At 40.8% G+C, this 24,108-nt stretch overlaps 1 long non-coding RNA gene across 2 annotated transcripts; it reads left to right on the forward strand.

Annotated features, from left to right (window-relative positions):
* The first annotated feature begins 389 nt into the window (after positions 1-389).
* LOC134378401 (uncharacterized) lies at positions 390-23,951 on the forward strand. 2 transcript variants are annotated; one of them, XR_010023639.1, is made up of 3 exons: positions 390-927; positions 20,538-20,694; positions 22,182-23,951. It is a non-coding gene; the product is annotated as an uncharacterized LOC134378401 (long non-coding RNA). The 2 variants fall into 2 exon arrangements; XR_010023640.1 differs by lacking the exon at positions 390-927 and adding an exon at positions 1,176-1,253.
* Positions 23,952-24,108: the final 157 nt, after the last annotated feature.

The following is a 24,108-nucleotide window of genomic DNA, read 5'->3' on the forward strand; positions in this document are numbered from 1 at the left end:
TCTGCATCAAAACCTGGAGGACATTAATAAATTAAAGTTCATCTATATCCCTTCCCCACCTTCAGCAGCCACCTCCCCTCTCCTCCCTCTGCGTCGATCGCGGCTCTAAAAACGACTTTGTGTGGGGGGGCAATGGCTGAAATCTCACTGGCGCTTCGGCCCAGCACAGGAGGCGAAGCCGACTCCACCGGTTCTGAGAACACCAGCCGCGGTCTGGAGGCAGAGGTGGAAGCTGGAGAGAGACCAAAGGGGTGAGAGGGCGGGTGAGGCAGAGCCCCAGACCCTAGGCAGGCGGTGCATTCTGGGAGTTGTAGTGCCTGCGGGGCGACGCCCTCCCGCCCCTACCGGGCGCCGCACTCCATCTCCCAGCCGCCCCCGCGCCGCGGAGGAGGCGAGCGGAGGGGGCGCTGGGTAATGAGTTGCCGCAGGGGCAGGGCGCCGAGACCGAGAATTAGCTGCGGCCGGCGCCTGGAGACGCTGACGTCTGGCGTCCGTAGGGGCCGAGGGACCCTCGGGCGGGCGGCAACAAGGACCGTGTGGCCGCTACTTGTCCCTGCACTCGCCTTCTGTCCTCGCCATAGGAGCGCGGCGTCCGCCATGGAAGCGCATCCGGCCGCCGCCGTCGTTTCCGGGCGCTGGGGCCCCAGCTCCCCGGAGCGATGAGGGGGTAGTGGCGCTCCGCCGCCCGCCTGCCTCCCTCGCCCCGGCCGCCCCGGAGAGAAGGAGGGTCGGGCGGGCGGGCGGTCAGCGCTGCCGTGTCCGCCCCGCCCCCTGGGGGCGCTGCCGAGGGGCGCCCGCCCGGCCGCTGAAGCCCGGGACGCGCCGCCCGCCCGCGCCCTCCGCCCCCCAAGATGTGGCAGAACGTCGGGCTGACCGTGCTCGTGTTCGTGGCCACGCTGCTGATCGTCCTGCTGCTGATGGTGTGCGGTGAGTCAGGGCATCCGCCGTGGGGCACCTCCACACGCCCGCGCGACTCGGGTTGCTCACTTGCTTGTTTTGTCCGCTTCAAAAAAAGGAAGAGGGATGGATGGACAGGGCTCTTGTCTGTTGTCCCCTTACCTCGCGGGACTGAGCTCAGAGGAGATGTGCCCCTGACCGATGGCAGGCCCGCGGGCACCCTGGACAGGCATAGGACAGGATCCAGGCCTGGGCATCTTGACTCGGGGCTAAACCAGACGTTGCTTCGCCGGCAGCGTCTCCTCTTGCCATTCGTGCCGGTCTGTCCAGATTTGAACCCTGGCCTGTATTCGAAGGTGAGGTGATGGGTTACTCCCGTTTTTTCTTTTTCACAGGTTCTGACCCTAATGATAATGAGAGGTTTCACTACCTTCATTTAATCAGGGATTAGGGCACAGTTGGGTTTTCAGCACACGTGAAATTGTTTATTTCGAGTTCAGGCTTAAACTAAATTCCAAGCAGAGCTGCTGAGATCAGGCAGAACTACAGACACCGGCTATCTTAACTTCCAGGGCCAGGTAACCTAGCTCTTAGTTCGCAATAATGGTGCTGTTTTGTGTACGGTGGGTATTTTCCGTCTTGGAATGAGAGGACGTTAAACTTCCTTAAGGCAGTTTTAGATCTTTTTGATTCTTTACACACAGTAACCGGTAACCACAGATCTGTTAGCAACGTGGCTGAGCAACTGTAAAAATGTAAAAAGTATTTAGAGGAGATGTCAGTGAGTTAATTCGTATTTACAAGACTGAGGTATGGGTTCAAGTTGATGCAATAATTGGTCAGAATTCATAATAAATACTACAGGGCTCATTCATTACACAGTTAATGTACTAATTAATGCTTGGTATTAGAGCTGTGCTTGCAGAAGATATAGGGTGTGCTTGTGCATCTGCGTTTATATGTACTTGTACTTATATACTTGTATGTATATTTAATGTTTGGTTTTGCTTTACTGTGACACCACAGTTAAATGTTCTAACTTACAGCCTTTCTTTTCTGATGAGATATGATAGTTGAACAATCTTTCTCAATTTTCTGCTTGTCATGTCAACATTTCGGGCTAATAGTAGATGTTTAAGGTCCTTCAAGTAAGGAAAACCAGGTCTTTGTGATTTGCTTGGACGTGGGGAAGGAGGAATGCTTATGTCATCCTTTCTAATTGGGACATGCAAGCTACCTGGACATGAGGATGTGACATGTAGACCATACCACACCTTGGATAGAATGTTTGCCAGACTTATATTTGGGGCTTCAGAAGGTTTATTTTCTCCCGAGGCCTCTCTTTGATTTCTAGATCGAGGTGTTCTCTCTGTGTCTTCATGTGGTCTTCTGTGTCTGTGTCCTAATGTCTTCTTCTAAGAACACTAGTCGTACTGGATTAGGGCCCTTGCCCTTATGACCTCATTTAACATTAATTACCTCTTTAAAGGCCTTATCTTCAAATATAGTCACATTGGGGGTTAGGACTTCAACCTATGAATTTTAGGGGAGGGACACAATTCAGTCCATAACAAGCACTATGTCATCAGCACTGGCTGAAAGGTAGGGAGTTGCTGGATAGTTTAGTCATGTGCCCTTAAAACAATTGTTCTTACTTTTCTATTTCAGAGATTTCATGGACTCCCCTTCCTTAAACCCCAACGTGGAGTTCAGATTAAGAGCCTCTGCGTTTTAGGCTTAGGTCTCCTGTTTTCTGATTTTATTCAGTTCAGCAAACTGAATGTTGAATGCCTACTGAGCACCAGGAACACAGAATTTATGACGGGGGTCTGCCCCAAGGAATTCAAAGCTTAGTTTGTTTTAAAAGTTGGACAAGCTTTTTCACATAGTAAATTCAGGTTCCTAGGGAGGTTTTCCTTCTTCTGTCTCTACTGGTTGTCTCTGCTTTCTCACCTCTCATTCATTCTCAATTGTTGCCTACCCCCATCATTCACTGAAGCTGCCCTTCTCAAGGTCCGTAACAAATGGCCTCCATATTACCAAGCTGGTGAGTGCTTATCAGTCCTAACTGAACTTAACCCATCACACTCATCCTGTACAGTTAAGGATGCTCTTTGAGAAGCATTTCTTTTGACTTTTGTACACTGTCCTTCCATGGTGTTCTTCCTACCACGGTAGCTAATTGTTTAGCTTTTCCTGGCTGCTTCTTGTCTAGAATTTGAATTCTTTTTGACCATAGCCTACAATAGGAAGTACATTATTCACAGTAGATTCATAAATGAATAAATTACATGTGTCTGTTTATATGTACACCTACCTATCATCTCTCTCAGAAATAAAGTTTATGAGCTAGTACTTCTGTATGAGGTGCATGCTATTTCCTATTCTTCTATTATATTTCTATAATATAATACAAATATATTTTTGTTTTCTTTATCTTCTGCCTGTCCTCTCCCTATGGTATCCATCCAATCCTAGAGATTTAAACACCAGCTATAGCTAATGATTCTAAAATTTATATCTCCAACTCTCACTTCTTTCCTGAGCCCCAGGCTCATGCATCAGACTTTTTTTATTGATATCCCCACTTGGAGATCTAATAAGCATCTCAAATTTAATACACCGAACACTCAGCTCTTGATTTCTGCCACTGGTTCCAACCCCGCTCCCCCACCACCACCCCCAGTCTTTCCCAGCTGAAATGTTATCTGCTTCCATTCAGTGGTTCAAGCCAAGGAATTAGATATCATCCTTGATTTTGTCCTTTCCTTTAAGCAGATCAAGTATGCAAGTCTTCTCAGTTTGATCTCTTTAAAAATAATCTGGAATATGTTCTCTTCTCCATGACTATCACCACCACAATCATCATATTTGGTTTGCCTTTGTTTCCTAACTCGTCTTTTTTTCAACCCATCTTTTCTTTATAATCCACTTTTCACGTACTAGCCAGACTGTTTTATTGAGAAAATATTTTATCAAAAGTTTTTTTTTCTCCTTTCTGTAATCTTTTTTTATTTTAACTTCTCAATATACATTGTAGTTGATTTTCGTGACCTTTTACCCGTTCCTTTTACCCCCTTTGTTTCTCCCCTCCCCCACTATTTATCAAACGTTCTTAACAGAAGAAATATAGTTTCAAAAGTCAATAGTACTTCTAAAAAAAAGTAGTTCCTTTTAACCCTCAGTTTCACTATTCTAGTTATTTACTTCTATATTTCTAAATAACATTTTCATTGCTATTTCTTGATTTTGCTGTTTTAGACATTATTTATTAACCATGGTAGATTCCCCATTTCTTTCCCTGCTTGCCATTAATAGCACAGTTTTTGTCTAACTTAAGAGTAAAGATTTATATTTTGACTGTGTAAATATTCCCTGCTGGTCAAATAGAGTAATATGATCATACCTCCTTTCTTATATGGTTCTCTATTTTTCTTGAAGTTACTAATTGCATTTTAAATTTACCTGGTATTACTTTTTTATATGCACACATTGTTATTTGTTCTCCCACAAATGTTCCATGAACTCTTACACACACCCATCAGTGATATTTCCCATATGTTCAAAGGAATTGGTCTTCCCCTCCTTCCCCCACCCAATCCCCCACCTTCCTTCTCAACAGCTGTCATTCTTGTACAGAAGTCTGTACTTTCTCTGTTACCCTGTTCTGTCCCCTGTTTTCTGGCTCTCATGTCATTGTCTTTCTTGGTTTACACACTTGTTTTGTTGGTGCGCATTTTCTAGGAGCTTTCTGAGAAAGAATGCATGTAAAATAGTTTGAACAAATGCGTGGCTGTAAATGTCTTTTTATTTATTTTGTTTTCTACCCTTATACTTGATTGGTAATTTGAATAGATTCAGCTTGCAAATAATTTTCATCCAAAATTTTAAAATTATTACTTCATGGATTTCTAGCTTCCAGGTCTGATGTTGAAAAACTTAATGCCTTCTGTTTCCTTGTCCTGATAGGTGACTTCATTTCCCTTTATAGAAGCTTTTGGGGTAGGCTTTTTATCATTTCATTCTGAAATGTTATAATGATATACCTTGGTGTGTGTCTTTCATTTTTCTGGGCCCTTTCAATTCAGATATTTTCTTTATTCTGGGGAGAATTTTTTACTAGATTTTTGATAATTTTCTCTCTCCCATTTTTTTGTTTTTTTCTTTCCAATACTAATGTTAGTTGGATGTTGGAACTCCTGGGCTGATTCTTTAATTGAATCTTTTTATCTCCTGTTTTCTCTCTCACTTGTCTTCCTGCTTTCTTCTGGGAGGTGTTTTGGCTGTTGTCTTCTGTTTCTTCTGTTCAGTTTTTATTTTAGCTATCCAATTTTTAATTTCACAGCTTTCTTTTTCTTTGATTATTTCTCTTCTATAGCACCTGTTCTTGTTACATGTGTGCAATATCTTATCTCCCTAAGCATATTAGTTACAGGATTTTTTTGTTTGTTTTTGGCAGCTGGCCAGTAGAGGGATTGAACCCTTAGTTATAGGTTTTTTTTTTTTAAATAAAGTGTTTTTCTTCTCCCTGCATTGTCTTTGTTTCTTCCATTTTAAAAAATTTCTGCTTGTTTGCTTTGGACTCTTCTTGATTGAAGGTTTTCTGTAAATGTCTAGTGATCTTGTTCTCCATTCATATTTAAGGGTGAGGTGGTAAACATGATAAATTGTTTCAGCTCTGAGCTTGCTGCAGGCTGTTTTGGTGGTGACTTGACCTCTTCTCTAGCAGTATCCCCAGTTAGTATCTGAAGACCTATTATTCCATTTCTCCAGAGAGGAATTCTCCCATTTCCCAGTGTGATAGGAGAATACTTCCAAAAATTCATGGAAAAATGGAATTGAAAGATAATATGAATCTTTCCACGAACTTTTTTGGACCCTTTATATTATAAATTTGGCTGTCATCATAAGTAGACTTTCAACCAATCCTTTTTTCTTTCCTTCCTTACCCTCTTTTCACCCATAGTCCTGATCTTTTCCATGGTTTATCATTGCACTTTGGCTCCAATTGGTACCCTTCTCTTCTGCCATCCAGATTTTTATTTCCTTTGCTTTGCTAGACCACTTACCACTTGTCCTCAGAGTAATCTTTAAAAATGTTCTCCCTTGCTTAATAACTTCCAGTGGCTTCCCGTTTCCCTTGAAATACTGTTACCGAGCAATGGGCTTGCTGCCTGATGTGCACAGAAGGCCAAACACTATGGCACTGGCTTTTGTGAAAAGAAAAAGCTTTAATTGCATGATGTTGTGCACAGAAGGCCAAACACTATGGCACTGGCTTTTGTGAAAAGAAAAAGCTTTAATTGCATGACCAATCAGGCAAAGAAACAAGAGACTGTGCTCAAATCTGTCTCCTGGACAGAGAAGTGTGACTTATTTTTATAGGAAGCTGGAAGTATAACGAAGTATAGGTAAAGTTACAGAACATGCAAGTTAGCAGGAGCTGATTAGTGGCAGATAAGCACATTCCAGTCTTGCTCCTTTTTTTTTCTGCTTGTCTTGCAATAAATGGTGATGGACGCCTCACTTTTTAATTGTGTCTGGCTTTATGGTTCCTCTATTCACATCTGTCTCACTTCAAGGGCTCTGACGTTTCTGCAAAACAACTTAGGCCATAGTGATTAACAATCATCTTATTACAGGAAACTTGAGAGGCATTTTGTTATCTTAGAAGGAACTTCAGGCAGTTATTTAGCTCAGCCAATTATCTGGGATGGTCAACAGCTAGTTTCAGCCCACCGTTTGTCATTTAGCTTAGCTAATTATCTGGGATGGTCAGCAGCTGATTTCACTACAATCCAGATTTCTTACTGTGGCCTAAAGATCTGCTGATGTAGCCCCCACCTACTTTTTCCATCTCGTTTCTCCACTCTCCCCACTACAACATTCCAGGAACAGGCCAACCTTGTACCTTTTGCAGGGCCCTTGTCCTCCGTCTTCCTCTGGCTCTTCATATGGCTAATTCCTCATTCAGATTTCATGTCAAATGTCATCTCAGAGACACCTTTCCTGATCACCCACGGTAGTCCATCCAGTCACTCTTTATCTCATTTGCCCTTAGTTTTCAGAGTATTTAGCACTATCTGAAATGAGCTAATTCATGAGTCTGTTTCCCCCAATTTTTATAAGCTTTATGAAATCAGTGACCTCATCTGGCTTGTTCACTTCTCCATCCCTAGATCTTAGACTAGTGCCTGGCACATAGTAGGCCCTCATGTGTTTGAAGAATAAATGAGGAAAGATTCCTCAGAATAAATTATTAAATTCCCATTACATGCAAGTCTTAAGTGTGGTAGAGACCAGGATTGCCTCAAGATGGATAATCCTTATGTTAGTTCAATAAGTATGTTTTATTGACTCATTTATTTGCTGTGGGTGATGGTCATGGGTATCCAAAAATTAGTAAGCATAATCTCTGCCCTTTAGGACCTTATACTCTAGTAGGGAAGATACTTATGCAACAGGTAATTGTAGTAAAACGTAGGCTTCTATTCCTTTTTCTGGTTGTCTCATGGAGCTCAGAACCTTCCCCTAAAGCTCACTCTTCTTTTCAGTTAATGCACAAAACCTTTAGGATTATTTTACCTTCCTCATTCATTCTCATTCATTGAGACACTTGTCATACGCCCAATTCATCTCCCAAATATTTGAGCATTTCTTGTAAGCATGGTTCTGAGATACAGCAGTAACTAAAATCTGGTTCTACCACTAAACCACAAGTTCAGTGGTTTACAGGGGATAACAGCTTTGTCATTCAACAACAAATTGTTAAGAGTCTGGAAGGGTCTATTAATGTTGATACATTGTGCTTTTACATGAAATTCACCCATTTGGCAGTGTATGCTCATTCCTGGTTATTTCCCATCCTTTCAAACAGAAACAAACTTTTCCTTTGTCTAAGGCTCCAAGGACATTCATCTTTGTGGCATAATAAAAAATACATTTGGTCTCTGTCCCTGGTTTCTGGCACAACACCCTCGAACCCCAAAACCCTTTGAATTTCTTGAGTGGTAGAAGTGTCTTTTGTTATTCAAGCCCCTTTGGACCACATCTGAGTTTATGCTAATGAGGTGACTCAGGGTGGAGCCCCTAGAACATTTTAGGATGGGGGCTAGTCATCAGAAAGACCAAACATATGAGAGGGTGGGAAGTTTCAGCCCCACCCCCTGATGTCCAGGGAGGGCAGGGAGGCTGGAGATTAGGTTATAAAAACTTTTGAATGTTAAGTATAATAAGCATTTTCAACTTAACATATGTAAAACTACATTCCAGATCTTGTTCTTCTTGCAGCCTTCCTCATCTCAGTAAATGGCAACTTTTTCATTTCAGTTGTCAGTGAGGCCTCCCTAACTTCTCTGTAAGATACCATATTTCCAGGAACACACATGGCCTCTTTACCCTGACTCTCCTTTATTTTTTCCTATACTACTTCATTATAATTGGACAGATGTGGTGTGAAAAGTGTTACAAACTGAGAGGGCTTCCTCATCCACTGCCCAAAAGATAAAGAAGTCTCACACCAAAGTTGGCAGTGTTAAAGATTAGGGTTTATTTGGATCACCATTGAAAGGAACCCATGTAGCTAAAGGAGCTTTAAGATCTCAGACTCCCCAATAGCTTAGAATGACAAGATTTATAAGGCAGAATCATGAGTGGGGGGGGGGTCCCAGAAGTTGTGTAGGAAGCTGATTGGTTTGGCATGAAGTCAGCACAACTATTCCTGGCATCTTGACTGATATTTTCCCTGGTGCCTTAGGGTCCAGGGTGTGTGTGCTTCAAAGCAGGCTTGTAGTTGCAGGCAGTCTGCAGAAATAACTTGTGATTGGCATTACAGATGTTATCCTAAGCTATAAGGCATTCATTTAGGGAACAAACATTCTGACCTTCAAATCAAGTCTTAGCTTAAGGAGCAAACATCCTAACCTCCAGTTCAAGTCTTAGCCTAAGGAAGTTTATGTTTAATCAACTCTACTCGTATTGCTACTCCTGGGAATCCAGCCCATCCTGCCTGGTCAAGCAGCTATTTCCCCCTTCCCCCCAGCCAAGGTCTGCTCTGAGGGGTGTCAGGGGAACAGCTAGGGAGAAATTGGGGGTCTGTTCTCTGGTTTCATAAGGATAGTATTTGGAACGTAGTAGGTATTTGAGTATTTGAATGAATGCATTTTTAGCCCTTGAATAATTGGCTAGGATGAGGTTATAGTTGGGAACAAGAGGCATCTAGATTGTGGCACTTTATAAGGATCACCTGCAGAGTTTACATTTTCTTATAGGCAATGGGGATCTAACGTTTATAGAAGGAACTTAAAAATTTTATGGGCTTCTCTAGCTACAATGTGTGGAGAGTGGGAGGCTAGAAGGAAAGAAACCAGTTAGGGGGTTAGCATAAAGTACTGATAAAAGTTTGCACTAAGATGGAAACAGTGTTACTGGACACAGGTCGGACTGCCTGCCCCCTTTCAAAAACAAGCCACTCAAAAGTCAAATGGCGAAAACGGAAGTCAGCTTTTATTCAGGAATACCAGTGACCCAAGGAGAGATGTTAGGCTGACCCGTCTCTCCAGTAAACCTGAAGGAGAACGGCCAGACTAAAGCCGTCTCAAAGGCTGAGATTTACTGAGGGGTTTTTAAAGAGGGGGCTGAGAGAATGGAATGTGGGAAATGAAAAGCAGGAAGGAGAGAGACATGAGCCATGGGGCTCTGTAAGGAGCCAGGTACTAGGTCTCACCAAGACTTCTGTCTGGTTTCTGTTCCTGTTGATGTTATCTCTTGGTCCTGCTGGAGGGGTGGGATCAGCATAGCTTTATTGATGTCTTCCTTGGTTTCCCAGGGTTTGCAAGTTTTTAGTTTCAGGCTTGCTGGAAAACATCTTTACATTTATGCAAATAATGTCATCTTGTCCCATAACCAAGGTTTAAAATATCAAATAACCATAGGAAAAGAGGGACTCACAGAAATGGATGCCAAGAAAAAAACTGTGTCCTTTTAAAATTTGCCTGCAGCCCATACAGTTTTAGGTCCCAACATGGCTTCAGTTCTGCTCACCCTAACAATATAGTAGAGGCTGGGAGTGGTGGTGGCCTTCTGATTGTTGGGTGACTCAGCGACAGTGATACCACTTTTGTCTGTTCTGCCTGCTGCTGTGTCTAAAGAGCATAGGAGATTAAGTCCTTTTTTTTTTTTTTTTTTTTTTTTTTTTTTAAAGATGACCGGCAAGGGGATCTCAACCCTTGACTTGGTGTTGTCAGCACCACACTCTCTGAAGTGAGCAACCAGCCATCCCTATATAGGGATATGAACCCGTAGCCTTGGTGTTATCAGCACCGCACTCCTCCCGAGTGAGTCACGGGCTGGCCCTGAGATATGAAGTCTTTAGACAGAATCAGAACGCAGTCAATGTAGGTCCTAGGAGGATATCAGAGTGTGGGCCTACATGAGGAGAGGGGAGTAGTTATTTATCTGGCATCAGACCCATCTCCAGAGGTTGGCTTGATTATGCTCCCTAGTTCAACCTGGCTTGACAGACTCTGGGAAGACTGTAATTTGCAGGCCTGGTCTAGTACCGAGTCCCTGCTTCCTGCTGTTCCCAGCAAGTCAAGGAGTTAGTGAATGGAGTTGGACTCAGGCCAGTCTGTAACTGTGTGATCAACTCACAGAGCTGGCAGTGCCACTTACTAGCTGTGAGACTTGAGGAATACACCCGACTTCTAATTCTAGTGAGTCAGCAAATTCACAAATCATGGAATCAAGAAATACTAAGGACAAGCTATGTTTCTACCTATCTCACATTGCATACAGATAAATAAATATGAATTAACTCATATTTGAAAAGTAGATTTTCAATGATTAAATCTGTTTTTAAGAATTTAAGCTACCCTTAATTTAATATGGTTTTACTTAGGATAGTGTATATTTTTCAAAGATAACAGAGGAATAAGATAAAATGTATTGATCGTGGAAAAGTGTGGACAAATTTCACAGATCATGTAGTTCATTGGTTTTCATACCATCTGCAAAGGTATGTTAAAAGATAAACTCACACACAATAATGTTTTAAAGAATTTATTTGAGCAAACTGATTCATGAGTTGGGCAGAGCCAGATCACAAGTGGTTGGGCCTCCACCAAGGGGATGTGAAGAAGAAACTTCTATGACATGTTCACTGGAGCAAAGCAAAGAAAATATTTGTTTGGTTAACATGGAAAGTCCCTAGTGGGAAGTTAGTTGATGGTTTCAGATGGGTTTAGCTTTGTTTTAATGTTTACAGTGAGATGGGTTTCGATTTCTTGTGCAGAAACCCAAGGCGTTGGAGTGGTCTCAACCTAATGGCCTCCCAATTAATTATTTTAACAGGTGCCTCAGGGTTTGAGAAATAATTGATTCTGATTTCTGATGTTATTCAGCTTTATTGAAGTATAAATGACATACAGTAAAATTTTACGTACACAATTTGAGTTTTGGCAAATATACACAGTGGTGTGACTACCACCACAATCAGGATACAGAACAGTTTTATCTGTCCAGAAAGTTCCCTCATGTCCCTTTGTAGTCACTCCTTAAGCCCCTGGTAGCAACTGAACTGCTTTCCAGCCATAATTTTACCTTTCTAGAATTTGAGGTAAACAGAATCATACAGCATGCTTTTTGTGTTTGACTTCTTTCACCTCGCAGAATGCTTTTGAAACCCATCTGTGTTGTGTAAATAAGTGATTCATTCTTTTTGGAGAGTATTTTCTTGAATGAATATGCCATTTGTTTATACATTTACTTATTGATAGACATTAGGGTTGTTTCCAGATCTTACCTATTAACACTGCTATTAACATTCACTTACAAATCTTGGTGTGGACATATGCTTTCATTTCTTTTGGGTAAGTTTACAAGAAAGTGCCAGACAGCCATGTGCAAGAGTTCCAGTTACTTTGCATTAATCACTAACATTTGGTGTTGTCCATGCTTAATTTTAGGCATTCCACACGATGGGTAGTGACCTGTTATGGTTTTGATTTGCATTTCTTTAATAAGTAATGCTTTCGAGCATCTTTTTGTGTGTCATTTGCCATTCTTTCTGTCTTCCATGGTAAAGCATCTATTGAAATATTTTTGCCCATCTGTATTAGTCCATTTGTGTTGCTGTAACAGAAATATCTGAGACTGGGTAATTTATAAAGAACAGAGGTTTATTTGGCTTAGGATTCTGGGACAGCTGCATCTGGCACAGGCCTCAGGCTGCTTCTACTCATGGTGGAAAGGGGCAGGCAGCAGTGGCAGGTGCAAGTAGATCACATGGCCAGAGGAAACAAGAGGGAGAGGGGAGGGGAGAGGAGAGGAGGGAATGTTCCAGTGTCTTTTAGACAACCAGCTCTTGCAGGAACTAATAAAGCCAGATCTCACCCATTAATCTCCCCACCTAGGGAGAGCATTAATCCATTCATGAGGGATCTGCCCCCCTAGCTCAAAAAGCTCCCAACACTGCCACATTGGGGAACAGATTTCCACATGAGTCTTGGTGGGAATCCAAACTCTATCACCATCTTAAAAAAAAAAAAAAAAAAAAAAAAACTTGTTTTTTCTTTTTGTTATCAAGTTGTAACAATTCTTTATGTATTTTGGGTACAAGTCCTTTATCAGATATATGTTTTGTAAATATTTTCTTCTAATCTGTGGCCTGCCTTTTCACTTTGAATTGTCATTTGTTTTATATTTTGATTAAATTTGATAAGTTCCATTTATCAATTTTTTAAAGTATGACATAATTTTATTTAAAAAATTTTTTTAATTATTTGTTTTTAATAAACATAAAAGTTGTATGTGTTTATGGTGTACAACATGTTGTTTTGAAATACTATATACAGTGGAATGGCTAAATCGAGCTAATTAACATATGCCTTACCTCACATACCTGTAAGAAATTGTTGCCTACCCCAAGGTCACAAAGATTTTTCTCCTGTATTCTAGTAGTTTTACATTTTAGGTTTCACCTTTAGGTCTGTGATCCACTTTGAGGTAGTTTTGTGTATGGTTTGAGTTAAGGATCAAGGTTGGTTTTTTTGTTGGTTTTTCAGTTTGTTTGTTTTTTAAACATAAGGATATCTGACAGTCCTAATATCGTTGATTGAAAAGGCTGTTCAAGGGCGGAGCCTGTGGCGCACTTGGGAGAGTGCAGCGCTGGGAGCGCGGCGACGCTCCCGCCGTGGGTTCGGATCCTATATAGGAATGGCTGGTGCACTCACTGGCTGAGTGCCGGTCACAAAAAAGGCCAAAAAAAAAAAAAAGAAAGAAAAGGCTGTTCTTTCCTCATTAAATTACCTTGATACCTGTCTTGAAAATCAGTTTATCCTATATGTATGGGTTTATTCTGGACTCTATTCTGTTCCATTGACCTTTGAGGGTGCTTCAGAAAGTTCATGGAAGGATTTGCACAACCTACACAATTAACATAAGGATAGACAGATATGAGGGTATTCAAAAGGTTCATGGAAGGATTCATTTTATCTTTCAATTCTATTTTTTCATGAACTTTTTGAAGTACCCTCATATGTCTATCCTTATGCCAATTGTGTAGGTTGTACAAAAGTTGTTCTTTTTTCAAAATTGTTTTTGGCTCTTTTAGATCCCTTGTATTTCCTTATAAGTTTCAGAATCAGCTTGTCAAGGTAGTTCTATTGAATCAATAGGTCAAGTTGGAGAGAAACGACATCTTATCAGTGTATTAATACAGTACGGGGTGGAAGTGAGCATGAGGTTCCAAAGTGGTCACCCAAGAGAGCTCATATTGAAGACATAATATTGTAGAAAGATTTAAAAATTATATACAAATGATGCTTACAATTCTCAGTAACAGTGGTAGTAGTTTCATCTGTGTATTTTGCCCTAAAAAGGAAGAAGTTGGAGTCCAAGAGACAGTAACAATACTAATATTTGAGTGTTTCTTATGTCAGGCATTATTTTTAACTTGTTTGCTTTTTTTTTTTTTTTTTTTTTTAAAGATGACCGGTAAGGGGATCTTAACCCTTGACTTGGTGTTGTCAGCACCACGCTCAGCCAGTGAGCGAACCGGCCATCCGTATATGGGATCCGAACCCGGGGCCTTGGTGTTATCAGCACCGCACTCTCCCGAGTGAGCCACGGGCTGGCCCCGAGCTTGTTTGCTTTCTTACTCTCTCAATTTTCTATCTGTTCTTGCAATTATGGGTAGTTTACTGTCTAAGAGGGAAGTTCAACATAGTTCAGTCCTTCTATGTCTCCTAAAGGCAGTAGGTTATAAAGTAACTAACCGTCATCTAACCAAATTGTTATTGATTATAGTGGTTTGGAAATTTTGTCGAATTGCTCTAAAAATTATTCAGAACCTTAACAAAAGGCAAAAATGTGTTTATGCCATTAAAGAGGATGAAAAACAATCCTCGCCACCATCTCCTCCTCCTCTCCCCCACTTCGACCTTTTAGACAAACAATTCATTTGTTCCCTTGATGCAGTCCTGTCTTAAAGAGGGACACAACATGGGAGTTGATACTCGTCATGTCTTTCCCATTGTAAGAACTGGGACTCAGTTGAGACGTGAAAACCTCCCATTCTCCTTGTTTGAAAGATTTTAAAAGAGCATTATAGAAAATGGCTTACATAGTACTTTTACTAAGGAATACTTAGAATGAATTGCAAATGGGCACACTATGACCCGTTGGGATTGGAAAACACTTGGAAAAACTGCTTTAACTCCTGCTCAATATACTATATGGCTACAAGAATATCAGGAAGCCTTACGTGCTATGTCACTCGAAAATTTACGAAATGAGGTTCAAATTAGCATGGACATGTTACTTGATCAAACAACTAGAGCAGCCATAAAGGCTTGGGACAAAATGCCTGAAACAAAATCTAAACTTCAACCTCTTGCTTCCCCTGATGCGTTTTGGAAACAAAGATTAGATAAGACTCGGCCACTGTTGACATTATCTGTTGAACAAAAATTTATTACAGATTCGGGGGCTGATGATACCATAATTGCTAAAAAGGATTGGACTCCATTATGGAAAGTAACTTCTCCACCAGTTACACTTACTGGATTAGGCAGGTTCAAAATCCCTTATCAAAGTAAAAATCCTTGTTGTATACTGGCCCCCGAGGGACAAACTGCCTCCATTATGCCTTATGTTCCAGATCTCCCTCAAACTCTATGGGGCCAAGACGACCTTGCTCAATGGGATGTTTATATTGGGACATCTCCTTTAAAATCTGTCATGATGGCCACGACCACACTCGCATCATTCAAATTACAACAGAGCCCTGGTCCTCCAGTTTGGGTGGAACAGTGGCCTCTTAAAGGGGAGAAATTAAATCAAGCTGCTTTACTTGTTAAATAACAGTTACAAATGGGACATTTAGAGCCAAATCACATAGTCCCTGGAATACTCCCACTAAATCTTTTGCTAGTGTTAGACAGGGACCCACTGAGCCATATATCGATTTTATTAATCATCTTCAAGGTGCTATAACTAGACAAATTGACAGGCTCATGACAATCCAGAACTGCTACCACAAGTTTATTTACATTTAATCAAATGAGTTAATAATGCTGGTTTACAAGTAGCTCCAGATAAAATTCAAAAAAAGGAGCCTTGGAAATACCTTGTTTTTTTAAATCACTCAGAGAAATATATGGCCACAAAGTATATCTTTCCATATTCAGGAGCCTTTTATTCTAAATGACTTACAAAGATTACTTGGCCACATTAACTGGCTCCGCCCTTCTATGGGCATTCCCACTTACCAATTACAACATTTGTTTAGTACACTTTTGAAGGGAGACCCTGATCTGTCCTCCCCTCATTACTTATCTGAAGAAGCAAAATTAGAATTAAAACAGATTGAATCCTTTTTACATTCCAGACAATTAACACGTATTATTAAATCTCAAGTCATTTATTTCATTATTTTCAACACCCCACATAGTCCCACAGTTGCTTTGCCAATTTCTTCCTCACATAGGAGTCATTGAATGGATTTTCTTACCCCATCAACAAAAAAAGAAACTATATACTAAATTAGAACAATGTATTCATTTAAATACTCACTAGGGGAAAACACTGTTGTCAAGTACTTGCTGGGTATGATCCTGATATAATTAATCCTGCTCTTTCTGGCCCTTTATCAATTGCAAATGATATGGCTTATCACTTTGTTATGTATAGTAATGTTTTATGGAAAGCTATTTATTCTCATCAGTTTTTTCATCAGGGTGCACAAGCTTTGTCTAACATGCATCAGATCTCTTACAGGCAAGCTCAAGATATTGTTCATGCTTGTCCTGATTGTCAGAGGTTTTCTAAATCTAATTTCCCTGGAGGAGTTAATCCTTGAGAAATAAAAGGTAATGAAATTTGGCAAATGGAAGTCACTCGTTATTCCCCTTTTGGACATCTTAAATATTTACATGTTACTGTTGGTACTTACTCTAGTCTTATTCATGTCACTGCCCAAACAGGAGAAACTGCTAAATATGTTAAAAAACATTGTCTTTCTGCCTTTGCCACCATGGGGATTCCAAATAAAATTAAGGCAGATAATGGACCCGCATACACCTCCAAAGTCTTTCAAGTATTCTGTGACAACTAGAACATTAAACATGTCACAGGAATCCCATTTAACCCCACTGTCCAGACAATTGTGGAAAGAACTAATGGCCTTCCTAAATCTCAACTAGGTAAACAAAGGGGGAATGTAGGTATAAGACTAGCCCCTCATGAACAGGTCTTTAAAGCTCTGTTTACACTACATTTTTAAGACTGTAACTCCCCAAAATTAACAGCCAGAGAACAACACTTTATACCTCCTAAAAAGAGACCTAGACCCTTGGTTTTATTCTGCCACCTGCCAACGGGACCACAGTTGAGACCTGTTGAATTATTAACATGGGGGAGAGGGTCTGCGTCTGTTCTTTGACCCACAGGCCCACTATGAATTCCTGCTAAGGCTGTTGAACCTTATGTGGAACCCTACACCAGATGAGGAATTGAATCTGATCCCAAAATCTCAACGCCTGGCCATCACACCTCAATCCATATCACCGGGGATGGTACACATCAGACTGCCAGTGATGATGGTGCCAACAACCACCTCCACTCCAACCTACATGAGCCCACCAGTAATGAAAATAACGATAACAAGCTCCAAATTGGCCTGGGGTAAATTAAGAAAACTTCAACAGTCAAATAGCTTTCAATAGCTCAGCCCTTAAGCTCAGTAATTTATTTGAGAAACAAAAACTAAACTAAAATCTACCTGTTTAACTAGATGTTCTCAAATTTTCTGGCATCCAGCTGGTCATCTTAAACAGACTTCTAAATTTTCTTCTAGGCTCATCTATGTATTTTTTCACAAAATCCTCCGGTAAAGTTCTGTACCTTTTTTTTTTTTTTTTTTTTTTTAAAAGAAAACTTTCTCTGCATCTTCTTAAAAAGGCTTGCATACTTTGCTTTACAATGTAAAGTCATTACCTTCCTTTCTTTAAAACAGGATGAGGCCTCACCGATAAGTCCTTTTAAAAAAAAACACAATCTAAACCTGACTGTCCTTTTTACTAGTGAGGTTTTTTTTCACATCTTGAGCAAAACCTATAAAATCCTTGTTTGTTCTTGTTATTTATGTCTGTATATATGCATGTGTAAGTTGTATGTTATATGTTCATGTCTATGTGTAATTGTGTTTTCTGCACAGTACCAAATTGGCTTATAATTAACACGCTCATTAAATAACTAAGTATACTTTTTAAGTTCACGTGACTTATATTTATTAAAACTTTAGAAAATTTATTTTCAAAATTTGATTCAAATCTTTTACCTAAATTTGCTCTAGGTCAGTATGTCTCCTTGTTATCTCAGTTCTGCCTCCTGTCCATGCTGGGAAAAACAATATCTTTAAGGCATTGTCTTTGTGAATACTGCCCTCTGCCTCTCTGGATTCCACTTGGCTCTAAATGCTACATGGAAACCTAGGACCCAAAATGGCTAGTGAAAGGAGACCTATGCCCAATGTCTCATAGGCCCTAGTTAACATTAACTGATAAGGGTATAGATCTAATACACCAAGTTTTTGGCTGGGAAACCGTAAATATGTATTTGGTAAAAACAGCTAAAACTCAAACTGGGCTTTGTATAATTTGCTCTGATAAATGGATGCCTATTTACTAACCTGAATGCATAAAAATGTTCTTATCAGCACACATCACTGCCTGGGTTTACTAATCAAACAAGATTACATTTGTCTTTTCTAGAGGTCTTTTAAGTTGTGCATGATAATTTCTTGTGCTCTCTGCCTTTGTAACCCTTGGTCACTTTAGTTTTATTTTTTGCAGTAATTCGTGATCTTATTCAATTAAATGTTTTAAGCCTTTTGTTATTTGACAAAACTTTCCAAAACTAAATTCTGAAAGCCCAACCTTTTGGTTTAAACTAACTTTGAGGAGTTCCAAGGGCCCTGTGGCTTCTCAAAGGATATATAAAAAATATATCAGAACTCATTGGCTTATTTAATAAATTAGACTATATGGGAAAGCATTTTCAGTACTGAAGGTGTTATGGATATGTGTTCCAAAATCTTGTAAGGTTCTTGAAAATATGGGTCTTGATATAAATGCTATCAGTCATAATCTTGGTTCAATTATAATTTTAAATGTTATGTTAGGTACAGCTTCCTGACAAACCTTGAGTTTATACGTTTAAACTAAATTTCCAAAATTCTAATAAAGAAACTGATGGGTTTGTGAAATTGTTCACAAAGGTCAACATGACAAAAATTAATTAGTGAACTAATTAAAAAGAATTATGGGTTTATACAATTTCCTTATTTTGAAACACTGCTGGTTCTCTTACTGTTTTGTTTTCCAAATCTAAAAAAAACCCTCTCTCTTAAGCTATGTATAACTGACAACAGTTTGGTAAAATATCATTTAAAACTGAAGTAAAAGCATTTGTTTTCTCCCTATTTGATCCACTCCAAATTTAATAACTTTAAGTGTCCTTATGATTATTATAGCAATGTGGCTATTTTTATAAGTTCAATGAAAACTAACTCTCTATGACAGGATATAATTTAAAACTTTGGTTATAAAATAGCATATCTCTTCTAAGCTGCTGACCCCTCTTTCATGTTGCCTGAATTTGGCCTAACTGCTGCTTCATCCTGCTGTTCATCTCCCCCCATCCACCCCCTGCCCCCCCAGGTGGGACAGAACACCACCTGGGGATGAGCCTTCCCAGCACCGTGGGATTTATACAAAGAAAAGTAAGACCTTTTCAATCAAGATATTGATCATCAATGCTTTTATGAGGAATACCTTGATCATTAATGGGGAAATAATATCTTCTATACAAAAGCAGTTCTCTAAATTTTCCTGGCCTTAAAGAGGATGTTTGTAACTTGGATGAGACATCCTGTTCCTAAACAAAAGACTTGTAATTGATCAAAAATTATACAAAAGAATAGATGCTTTGGAAGCAGTAATGTCCTGGACAGGTGAACATTAACAAACTGTCTCGACTCAGAATCAACTATTATACAGAGCAGAATCCCATTCTGGAGTTTCAACAATTGGTAATTACACCTAATTCATGGCACCTGGAATGATGCCTATGCAACAGCTGAGAGATGATGACATCATCAGTCCTTACCTGAAGTAAATTAAAAGGACTTGCCATGCTGAAGGATAGTAACTTTGCTTTAAATGCTTTTGTCTTAACTGTGAAAACCTGATCTTTAGCTTTTGCTTTTTCTATTAAATAAATGAAATGGGGAGATGTGGAGTATACATAAAGCAAATGTATTTCACAGGGCCTGGTTTTCCAAAGCCTTGCAGTTTCAAATCTTAATCTTGCAAAGGACAGGAAATTTTCCCCAGGCTATAGTCTCTGTTGTAAGATAACGAATTGTAACACAGCAAAGTTGCTGGCTCAAAAGCAGGTTACTGATTGATATGTAAAGATACTGGGAAATTGCTGTAAGAAGACAATGTTTGTTAAAATCAAGCTTTTGTTGGTGAATCAACTTCTTGTAAATTGCATTATGGAATGTCACCTTGCTTTTCTTACTGAGTGTTACCAGCTTCTATTGTTAAACTTGTTAAACTATACTTAGCAAAAACCCCACATATGTTCTCTTCCTGAAACTTCCTCCTCTGGGGAATAAATGTGGGAAGAGAACCCCAATTCATGGTTAATTTCCCAAATGGAAGGAGTGCCTCTCTCTTGAGGGTTCTGGGAGATTAGCCCCTTTTCGGGGCTTCTCCCTGCTCAGAAGAGATGGGCTTTGAGTAATCTTTGGTGGCTCTGTCACCCAGGGGAAAAGTAGTGACAAAACCGTGGGAGGCAAAGCAACACCTTCTGCTCGATGTTGCTGCAAACTTAAAACTGCTCTTAAAAATAAAATCTTTTTGTAAAAGTATGTAATTTAAAGAATTCGGGGAAGTATTTATGGGCAAGCAATATTTCTGAACATTTTTGGATTTAAAAAATAAGATATAAATGAAGGCAACATTTTCCTGGGTTGTGTGAGTGTGTGCCTGCTTAGATCTGGGGAAAGTTAGGTGAAAGGTGCTAACCACTGGATTTTAAACAGCATGTCCCTTCTCTCCTGTTTTCCATCCTAGAGCACTCACTCTAATGACAGGAAACAAAGTCTCCTGCACCCTAGAGGCTCCCTCACCCCCGAGACTGCTCTGCTGCTAAAGTCTGCTACTTCCCTCAGTCAGTGCACAGAGGAGTGACCCGTGCTGCAGCCTGAAGGCTTTGGCAGAAATATGACTGGTGAGCTGGCAAAGTCCTGGATGCTAAATATTTGGATTCACTAGTTTCCAATATGTGAAAATGGAATATAAAAGGAAGTTAAAACAAGATCAGCATTTTACAACCTTAGCTTCAATGCAGGTTTCAAGGTCTATAGAAAAAGACAGTCACTTTATTGTATTTGGAGAATGAAATAGTTTTTCAAAGGAAAAAAGATAAAACAGTGTGTGTCACACGATTCCAAGATTGTTAAAGCAAAATAAGCCTGGAAGGGAATCTATCAACATGTCACCAACCTTCAGGGTTCTCATACATTGCTAGCTGCAGTGTTATTTGGTTCAGAATTCATTGAAAACAATTTGGCAATGCCTATCAAAATTACAAGTTTGGGATCTGGCCAGGTAGCTCAGCTGGTTAGGGAGTGGCCTTGTAACACCCAGGTCAAGGGTTCAGATCCCCGTACCAGCCAGAAGCCAAAATTAAAAAACAAAACAAAACAAAACAAAACTATGAGTTCATGTACCCTTTGATGCAGCAATTCCATTGCTAAGGGTATTTTATGATATAGTCACATTTACAAGATAATATACGTGCAAGCATACTAATGCAGCATAGTGTGAAAAAGTTTGAAAATAAATTAAAACTTCCACCAGGGGGAACTTGTTAAATAATTATGATATTTGACTAAATATTATGTAACTATAAGATAGAAAGAGGAAACTCTTCATGAACTCATGGAATAAACTCCAAGATATATTTTAGTTGAAAAGCTTAGATACATAAGTATTAAATGGTTTGTGTTTTGTATGCTATTTGCTTTAAATAAAAGGGGAGAAAAAGAATATGCATACTTTTATGTATTTTATCATCTGTATAAATTTGGTTGTCTCCAGAGGGAGAAAATGGGTAGGAACCAGGAGTTTTTAATATTGCATACTCTTTTTGTACCTCTTAAATTCAACCCATGTAAGTGAATTTTTATAATTTAAACATTTTAAAATTAATAATTAAAAATAGTACCAACCTGCTAGAGTGCAAACTTCATGGAGGTAAAGGACTGTATCTGTCTCATATGCAGTTCTATTCACAGCCCCCAAGCACAGTGCCTGGTATAGAGGAGCCACTTAATTAACAGCTGAATGAGTAAGTGAATTGCTAATATTTTAGTGGGGAGATTCCAGGGAATTTTTTATAATTTAAAAATATTCTGGGCCGAGCCTGTGGCGCACTCGGGAAGGTGTGGCGCTGGGAGCGCGACGACGCTCCCAGCGGCCGCGGGTTCGGATCCTACATGGGAGTGGCCGGTGCACTCGCTGGCTGAGTGCCGGTCACGAAAAAGAAAAAAAAAAAAAAAAAAAAATTCTCTCATACACAGGCATTGATTTTTACAATCAGAAATAGTTTTGAATTGGAAGGGAAAGACTCAGATGCATTAGAGCCCCTAGACCCAGGCAAGTGCTCTTGGAGTATTGTTGTCAGAGTTTTCTAAGATCTCCTCCTGTTTGCAGGAACCAGCCAGCACTGGCAGAGCTATTGCAGCAGGGTGCCACGGACATGGACCAAGGTGCTTTCCAACCTTCGGTCACCCTCCCCCTCAAGAGGTGGACCAGATGCCCCAAGAAGCTGCAGCACTTGTGTCTGTGAAGTCGTCCTGGCCTGGCCCCCGTGGCTGTGCCCTGGTTCCTGAGGGCCACAGGAGAACAGATAGCTTCCATTGACCGGGACAGTTTCTTTTGTGGAATCATGCAACGTTGGGCCACCAGGTGGTGCTGACACCTGATTTGGAGTGATGCTCTCTGAAGTGGGGCACAGGGCAAAGGGTAAATTCAGGGATTGGCCCCTGAGCCTTGAGCTTGAGTTCGCATGCAGCCATATAGTGGTTCTCACCTGTCTGAGTTCTGACATTTTTTTCATGAAATTGTTTACATAGACAGAAACCCCACAAAAAATATTTGCTGGGGCTCACACATGTCAGGAGTAGCCCTGATCTGATGTAAACACCTGTATTATTTGAAAGATTTCAATAAGAACAAGTAAAAGTACATAACATTGTGACAAATCAAAGCAAATGTTTTATTCTAGAAGATAATGTTGGTAATTGGAAGAAAAGAGCTGATTGTGATTGGAGCCCCTCCCACAAAATCCAGAGTCAGGGAGCCCATTGAGCTATACAGTGAGCTATTTTTACAGCTTTTAAAAAATGTATCAAGATGTAACCAACCTTTAACTCCCTTGGCCATATTTGGCAACAGCTTAGAAGAGGCCACGTCCCAGCACAGGGGCAAGGCAGCTTTGCACTCTCTGCCAGTTATGTTACGCTTCACAGAGTTCAGCATTGTGGTTACATGATGCAGTGTAACGTTCTTATATATCCATCTCTCCCCATCACACTCCAACGCATGTTTTCCAAAGAAGTCATCTGAGCTCTAGAGAGAGTAGAAGGTCAGAGAGAGATTAGCCCAGGAAGAGCCAGCCTTCCAGAGATATAGTGAACTTCTTCCTGCTAAAATCAGAGACTGAAATCCTCTCACTGTTCTATCTTCATCTCTAGTGTGCATCTCTCTGCTGAGTCAGGAAATTCTGTATCATCCAAAGAAAATGCTGTGTCTCGTTCACTAAAAAGCCCCACATCCTATCCCTGCTCTACACTGATTCTTCACCCTCCCCCACAAGACAGCTCCAGGAGTCTGTCTACAGCAGACTGGATGCAGTGGAGAGGCCCTTGCAGGGCACACTGGGTCCTTCCTGTGACATGATTTCTGACAGGCAGAGGCTATGTCGTCTGCTTTTCATGTTCATGAGTGTACGCTGAGTGTGGAATGGGACATGTAGGTGGGCGTGGGAGAAGATGTGTGTGTTGGCACAGGCAGAGCAGAAAGGGGCAACACGGAGTGGACGCTTCAGCCACTTATGGTTGGATCCAGCTGGGCACCAGGACACATGCCAGTAACACGGCTGTGTGTGACAGGTGTAAGGACGCCTGCCTAATGTCTCCCATCACCACCCACAGCCTACTGACCACACCATCGATCCTGTCAGTCCTAGTCGATCCTCAGAATCTGTGGACCTGGTCCTCCCCCAAACTGAGCGGGAGCTCACAGAACTAGACAGAATGGCCTGGATTTATTTTGGAAGAGAGTCACAGATGCACGGTGGGTGAGGATGAGAAAATCCAGTAGTCTGTGAGGGGGGGTTGAGGGAGGGGGCTCACAGCCAGGCTGCTAGTCTCATGTCACAAGGGATGCCCACGACTGAACTAGCAGGACTTGAAGACAGACAGTGGGGGGGCTGAAGGGTGGGGTGCAGGGGTGGGCTACGGGGACGGCAGGCTAGCAAATGTGCGAGGAAACACAAAGCGCTGGCATTGGGTTGGCCATTTAGCTCACTTAGGAGAGCACGGTGCTGGTAACACCAAGGTCAAGGGTTCAGGCCTTC

Source organism: Cynocephalus volans, chromosome 5 (assembly GCF_027409185.1).
Source record: "Cynocephalus volans isolate mCynVol1 chromosome 5, mCynVol1.pri, whole genome shotgun sequence".
NCBI lineage: Eukaryota > Metazoa > Chordata > Mammalia > Dermoptera > Cynocephalidae > Cynocephalus > Cynocephalus volans.